A 7,811-nucleotide genomic window follows, 5' to 3' on the forward strand; every position below is an offset into this window, starting at 1 on the left:
TTCTTACCTGACCTGTCATTTGTCTGTTTAATGCTCGCGCCTTTTGGCTCCCGTACTCCGGTGACTGAAGATGTGTGCGTTGTCCCTGGCAGCGTGGTGTCCTGCGCTGTCTGACCTGTCAAAACAAACGGAGGAGCTCCTCGAGGTGTACACCAGTGTGTGCTCAGCACCGCTGTGCAGCGAGGAGAGCCCTGGGTTCATGTAAAAAGACCAGTCCAGAGGGCTCATCACTGCTCCTGCTTGTGCCCCTGGTTACAGAGAAAGCAGGTGCCCGCAGAGCTCACATTTCAAATACAACACACCTTTAAAAACAGATTCCTTGAGTTGCACGCTCTGTGAGAGCTGCTCTTTGCCTCGTGGTATTCCCACAGCCCATGTCAGTGGCTGTTCCTCTCTGGTCCCGCAGCCATGTCCCCATCGCTCCATTATCCCCATTGTGCTGGCGGGTGGTGGGCTCGTGAATGTTCATCTCTGTGTGGGGCCAGGTGGTGGCACAGCGATGCCGTGACCTGCAAAAGGCTCGTCCCACGGTCACAGGCATGCAGTAGGTAAGCAACCCCACACACACCATCTGGAGGCCCAGAGGGCTTTGGCCTCCCCATGCCAGGCCCTCAGACCGGTGGTGCTGGAGACCAGGACTCACCAGAGCCTGCAAGCAGCCTGGCTTCCCTCCTGCCACTCCTGAGGCTCCAGCAGCCAGCTTCGTGCTGCAGCTTGGGCTGATCTCAGCCAGCTCCAGTGACAGAGGCACACCGTGGCTCAGCGCAGGACCTCCAGCTCAGGTAAGGTCTGCTCGTGAAGCCTGCTTTAGCCTCAGCAGCTGTGCGTTGCTGCATCTCCAGTCCTCTCAAACACTTTTGCACAATTTGATTTTTGCTTCATCTGAGTGTGGCTGATGATTAAATGCAATGTAATCAATTTCCATTGTTTGCAAGCATGCACTAACTGTCTGCAAGCTTGCACATTGTCCCCTCTTCATTAGATGCCTGTTTGCTGCTGTGTTTGCTGCTGTGTGCTCAGGCTTCCAGGTGAGTCTTTCCTGCTCCTGTCATGGCCCAGCCTCTCTGTTGCAGCATCTGGGCTCTCCTGTTCCTTTTTTTCATCCCAAATCCAGCTCCTGAGGCTGTTCTGCCTCGTAAAGAAAGAAGGGGCAGTGCAAAAAGCTGAGCTCTGCTGTGCATTTGCAACATTTGCATCTCCCTTGGAAGAAACGTGTGGAATAAATGCCTACATGATGTTAGAAATAATAATCAAAAATAATTATTAAAATCATCAATTATAATTAATAGAATTAAACTAATTTTCTTCAGAACACGTAGTTAAGCTGGTCTATTTTTATTCCTTACCTTGCCTTCAGGATCATGTCTAATACCAAAACAGTTGAGCACTGTGGTACCCACGCTGTTCCCTATCATTTTGTTTCAGGTTTCCATCAATGGAAACCCCAAGTCCAGCCTCGGAAGCTTCTCCAGAGCTCGCCTGTGGTGCCAAGAGGGGAGGCAGAGCCCCAGCCTGATTCGGTGAGGACGGTGACGACAGGTTGGTGGCTGGTTCCTGCTCCTCACCCTGCCCAGCCATCCCGTGGCATTCAGCTCTGGGAGCTGCTGAGCTCGCTTGGAAGCGACCCAGTGTCTGGGTGGTACTGACAGAAATCTTCATGTCCTCTGAGGAGGGGGAGGCAAGTCACTGGCTGGTCTCTGCCTTTAGTCTGCAGTTAGTTAGTGAGAAAACTGAGGGGCTTCAGGCTCCGATCAGGTAATTTAAGAGCTGTTTTCCCCTTGGTGAAGAGAGCTTTGTGCTCATAAAATCTCCTCTTCCAGTTCCTGGAAATGCTGGATTGGGCAATGGTTAATAATTACAGAGCAAGTTTTCCTAGTGGCACACAGAAACTAATGATGCCTTCTTGTTTCTTGTTCGTCTCACCCAGCAGCCTTTGATGTGATCCACACCCCGCACCGTGGGTAGGATTTTCCTGTTTCTGCTCTCCACTGCCCAGTGTGGGCTGGAAGGCAGGCTTCCCTCCTGTTCGTGTTTTTGGAATCAAGAAAACAACAAACTCACCTCTTCCAGCCAAAACACAGGTCTATGAAATCACATCCGTAGTAGGGGAAGGTAAGTTTTAAAAACACAGGGCTGGGACACTGAGCAATGCCCCCTCCCTTGGGGCTTGGGGCTGTGCCCTGCTCGCACGGTGCAGCTGGGCCAGGAGGTTCTGGTGTTCCTGGAGCCTGTTTCCTCCCCATGTCAGCCTCCTGTCCCCTGCTTGGGCTTGGACAGAGCTGGGACCTTTCCTTCCTTGTTAATTTGCTTTTTATTTGCTGTTTAAAAGCTTTATTGTAGCTCTTTGGATTATCGTTTTATAGACTAAAATAGAGGAAGTGTCAAGGATTTCTACCTAGGCATTAGATGTCCTTGTGCCTTGCTGTAAGCCTTCGGCCTAATCTCGTAATGGTGCATGTTTAATGCTAATTTAATTCAATTAACTTTTAAATCTACAAGATTTGCCCTTGCCCCTGCTATTTCAGGGCTAATTCGCAACAGGTCATAAACTGTTCTGCTGAGCTTTACCAGTTCAAAACAATACATAACCAAAAACGTCTTAGTGCCCACAGCAGTGAGCCTGTGCCTGCTTTGGGCAGCTCCACACCACAGGGAATTAATTAATTGTGGTCTGATCCCCAGCAGCAGTGCGTGTCTGAGCCCAGTGGCTGCTCCCTGACTCTTCACGGCGGGATGAAGGCGGCTGAAGGCTGGATCCTGTGCGAGCGGGTGTTGGACCAGGTCAGGCATCACCAAAAAACTACTTGCGAGGTACCCTGCGTGCCTCTGGACGTGGGGGTGCGTGGCTCCTTCCTTGCGTGGTCTCGGTGTAGGGTGCTGGGAGGCGATCACCAGCCATGGTGTTTGTGGTCCTGGGGGGAGGCTCACCTGCTGAGGTTTGTATGGTGTTTCTAATTCTGCTTCTAGGTTTTCCCATTAGTGTTTTGAAAATGGTTTCCCTTCGTAGCTCTGATACCTTTTTTCTTTTTTTTTTTATGGCACCTGAATTGCTCATTCTCTTCTAGAAACCCCATAAATAGTTTTGGGGTTTACCTGGGAAATGGATTATTCTTCTGACAGTGTTTAGGGGAAAGAGAAAGCAAACTTGCCTCCGTAGGCTGAAAGCAGTTTTTGGGTAGAGCCACATCTCTGGCTTCTCCCCCAGTGTATTTTAACTCTCAAATGAGACTACAAATATTGGATAAGTTTAATAGGAGCTGTATCTGGCACCACCCTTGTGTAATAGCATCTGTCCTAAATGGTAAACGGTGCTTTGCTTCTGAGCATGGCTCCAAGAGTTTTACAGCTGCTGTGCTTTTCTTCAGTGGGCTCTTCAGTAATATATTGCACCACAATTATTTGGTTGGTTGCTTATGGAAGCTTTGCAGGAGGACTTCAGAGACGTGGTGGATCGTGCAGTAATTAGGTCAATCTTTAATTGTAGTAAAGGTTCTGCTTTATTTGTCCTCTGTTTCTTCACTTGGTCATCCTCCTTAGCTTGGTTTTACAAGAACAGAAGGAACTATGGAGTTCTGCACTTAGGTACCATGAGGTATCTCTTCACAGTTTTTATATGGTTTCTGAAAGTATTCTTTGTTGTTCAGTAAAAAATGTTTGTCTATTAAGAAATCCCTGATGTGTTATGAGTGTTTTGGGTATTCCTCAATTAGTTTAAAATGGATTCTTAGCAAGAGAGAAGACAGGTGGAGAGGCAGTACCTTATATCGTTAGAGGTGTCAAAGAATGAAAAATAAATTCAGATTTTGAGGAATGGCCCTATTGCCACATACTGGCCTGGAGAGCATACCTTACTAAAAGGCTGATTTTTGATTATGGATGCCCCATCCCTGGAGGTGTTCAAGGCCAGGTTGGATGGGGTCTTGGCCAGCCTGATCTAGTGGATGGCGTCACCCAGTTGGAGGTCTTTAAGGTCCCTTCCAACTCAAGCCATTCTGTGATTCAGATGGCCCCAACCTTCTTTCAGTAGATGGTAAACGACAGAATCCTCCACATCCTTCCCATGCTTGTATGACTTGCTTTTAAACCTCTTTTTTTCTTCTCTCTTCACCATGTTTCTACTTGGAGAAGTTCTGGCTAGCTTGCTTGCTAGCTCGTCCGTCATGGAGAAGCATTTCTATGTTTTTCTTATTTAATTGTGTGGTCTTATTCTCTGAAATCTTTAAAAATTGATTTGGCACATTTACAAAAGCTTGCCAACAGATACTTCACTGTAAGAATATTAATGCTTTGTTGCTTTGTCTCCTGCCACGGACCTCACAGTTAGAAGCTGATTGGTGAATGCGTCTCACAAATGATGCTGTACAAGAACGGAGCTGCTCCTGGCTTCACGTGCAAGCACCTTGCCAGGAACGTTGAGTGGCTGGTGAGTAAGTCCCTTCACTGGTTGTAGTGCAGATGAAACCTGCCATGTCGATCATGGTTCTAGAGCAAATCCTGTTTCTTCATCCCTGTCCTCACTGGAGCTGTTGGTCATCTAAGCTTTCTGCTTTTTTTCCCCATGTTTTTTCCTCGAGCTGAGCTGTTTGTTGTCTTGGTATTTGTTTTCTGCTCCCACCCCTACCCTGCACACAGGACAGGGCTCCAGGCTGCTGTTCACTACCCTCTTTGGGCCATGCCTGCCCCTGGCTTGAGGCACAGCGATGCCACTTGTATCAGATCCAGGATGCTGCTGTGTCTGGGCTGGGAGCGCTGCCAGGGTTTAGTGTTTTTATTGACAGCAGCTTCCAAAAGAAGCCAATATCTTGCAGTGTCCTCCCACAGGGAAGGGCAAGTCAGTCTGCAGGCAGAGGTGCTGCAGTAGCAGTACAAGAGTGGGCAGATGGGGTTTGCTGGCAGGGGCAGAGCATAGCCCTGCAGGGAGTGGTTTGGGGTATTGTGGGCTTGTGGCAATACTGCAGAAAGAACAGGGGAATGTGTTTACAAAAGTGTTTTTTCTTTAATTGTATTTCCCTTCCTTTCCTTTTTAGATAACTGGATTGATAAACCAAATGAAGCCAGAGTGGTGGAACTGGAGAAAGTGGTTTTTGGCTGATGGTGAGGTCGGGTAACAGCTAGGATAGCAGGAATCAAAATGAAGCCTGTTGTACCCGATGCTGGACTACAAGTGCTGCCAGTCACTCCTGCTTAATTAATTACTGCTGTACACGTTATGCTTGACCTCTCTGAGGAAGAGCATGTGTTTGCATCTTAATTAACAAAAATGTTGCATCTGTCACAATGAGGGAAAACAACATCTGAGCTGTGGGCATGGGGCTTCCCTGTCTTGAGCTCACAGCCAGTCAGACAGTCACCTGCAATTTGACAGGAAACTGAAGCTGTGATGGGATGTAATTGAAAAATACAGTTCCTGTCACTGCCAGGTGAGCAGCAGTCTCCAGGCTGTGCCAAATCTGACTTCTTCCCATCAAGCAAGGTGTTGCTGCACCAGTGTATGTGGTCTGGGAAACCTGGGGTCCATCCCTACCGGAGTGGAGATCAGCTATGAGTTATTTTGGCCTCTTGGATTAGATAGCTAATCTGCATGATGGCCAGGTGGTTGAGGTTTTGGAGAGCAAAAATAGGATGCCCCCCTCCCTATCCATACATATTCTTTGTACATCCCTGCTCAGCCCATCTGTTCGTTGCCTCTGCAGCTGGACCCAGAACTGACTGACTGCACAGCAAGAGCTGCAAATCCAAATGAAGAGGATGAAAAGGGACTTCATGGAGCAAGTACTTGATGCACGTGGTGAGGAGATCCCAGAGGTGAAGAAACAGCAAGTGGCTGAGGAGAAGCAGGAACTGGAAAGGAAATTCTCCTGTTTGAGTGAGGAGGTACATCACAGGCTGGGGCATGGGCTGGTAAGTTGGGAGTGGGTTACAGTGAGACCAAGCTCTGGTCCTCTGTGCGGGAGGAGAAATAATGATGAGTCCACTGGTCAGTGATATTGATGGACTGCCCTCAGGATGCCCTAACCCACCTCTGCTTTAGCAGGTGGATTTAGGGGAAAGATGAAGAGGCTGAATGGTGCTGGGCTGCTTCTAGCTGCTTGCAGTTTCCCTTTTCTCTTAACAGTAGCCATAGACCTGAGGCAAAAAGGATCAGTCCGCAGATGACTACTTCATTTCTCCCTCGTCCAGATGTCTTTGGGTAGGCATTCTCTGAGTTGAGTCTTGCCCTGCTCTTCTGTTCCACAGGCAGCTCTGGAGTTTTGATGTGTGCTGAAAGGGTTTGAATCACACATTTAACACGAATAATGTTGTCTGTCTTGAATATTGTATTTTGTTGAGCACTCCCCTCACACACTTATTCCAGCCCAGCATCTCTCAGCTCTGAGCTGCAGTGACCTGGCTTCTGTGGGACAGGCCCTCGTGTCTTGGCTTTTCCACAGACACCCAGCCTCCTCCAGAAGTTGCTAAGCATATTCTAAAGGTTGTGCTTTTTTTCCTCTCTGTATTATCAAAGAAAAAGTGTGGGAGGCTTGCTCCGAAGACTGCCATGCTCTCCTTCCTCTGTGTGAGGAGGAAAAAAGCAGAAATGCGGTGGGTGTCTGGCAAGGAGCCACATTTCAGTGTCCTCAGCTCCTGTGGATGCACCGAAGGCTGCGCTTTGCCTGGAGCACTGGCAGGCTGTGCACACTTGGGTTTGCTCTCTGCTTTCAATGCAGACGCTTCTGCCTCCTAAATCCTTTGTCTGATAAAAAAAAAAAAAAAAAACAAAATGCATGCTGTTCTTTGGAAATGTATCGACTTTATCGGCAAGAGAAACAGGGAGCAAGATAAAGCCCATGGCAGTTATCCAAAGCAAGCAGTCTTGAAATGGAAACTTTATTGAAATCCCTTTCTTGGTGACAACGCGCTTTTGTAAGTGACTGCTCTGTTGGAGGAGAGGAAGAAAAACATCTCTGTTACTGAGTTTCCTCACTCTGGCTGTTTACCTTGGAGAAGATGAGAACAGATCTGAGCGAGGGCAGCGTTCAGCTCGCTGCAGCTTGGGCTGCCTCGGACTGGCGGCGGGCTGTGGCAGACCTTGGCTGAGGCTGGGGACTGCAGGACAGAGGCTTCATCAGGCTTGTGCTAGCTGATACCTGTGTCAGGTCAAAAGCTAAGGGAGATCAGGAGGGGAGATGGTGGAAAGGGGTCCAGCTGTCCAGGAGAAGGCCTGGCAGGGTCTCTGGTAGGTGAGACAGCAAGGACTGCAGGCTGGCAGTGGTGTGGACATGAGCACAAGAGCACAGGTTCTGGCTGTCCTGCAGATCCCTTGTCCCAGTCCAAAGGCAGGTGCTTTGGGGAAAAGCAGGGACTTTGGGAAGAAATGCCCCTCAAGTGATTTCTTCTCTAAGACTTTTTTTTTTTCAGGATATTTTTTCTCATCTGTACACAACAAGTCAGTACAAGTGCTGGGCTATTAATCACTGTTATTTCTGCTTCAGCTCATAACTCGGAGCCTCAGTGCAGTTACTGAGTCTCTGCAGGAGCCTTTTTGTCCACACCTGCATAGAATTGCTTCCCTTTTTATATTCACTGGCATTAGGATCAGCAGATAGGGAGAAATCTCCATTCTGTTTGCACTCTTTTACAGAGCATATCTAGCAGGCTGCTGTTTGACATCCATAGGCATGAGTTGCTGGGGGGTTACTTTTATTTATTTATATATATTGAGGCAGACCTATAAACCACCACACCTGAGACCCGTTTCAACCACTGATTTCTGGGGGCACTGTTATGCTTCCTGCTGTAGCCTGCCAGCCAGACCTCTTTGGTGGTCACCC

The 7,811-nt window shown here is 48.4% G+C and overlaps 1 long non-coding RNA gene across 1 annotated transcript; it reads left to right on the forward strand.

Annotated features, from left to right (window-relative positions):
• The first annotated feature begins 1,775 nt into the window (after window positions 1-1,775).
• LOC309883376 lies at window positions 1,776-6,281 on the forward strand. Its single transcript, XR_014318443.1, has 5 exons — window positions 1,776-2,112; window positions 2,683-2,781; window positions 4,321-4,423; window positions 5,028-5,094; window positions 5,694-6,281. It is a non-coding gene; the product is annotated as an uncharacterized lncRNA (long non-coding RNA).
• Window positions 6,282-7,811: the final 1,530 nt, after the last annotated feature.

This window comes from Aythya marila, assembly GCF_965140915.1.
Source record: "Aythya marila genome assembly, chromosome: 14".
Taxonomy (NCBI): domain Eukaryota; kingdom Metazoa; phylum Chordata; class Aves; order Anseriformes; family Anatidae; genus Aythya; species Aythya marila.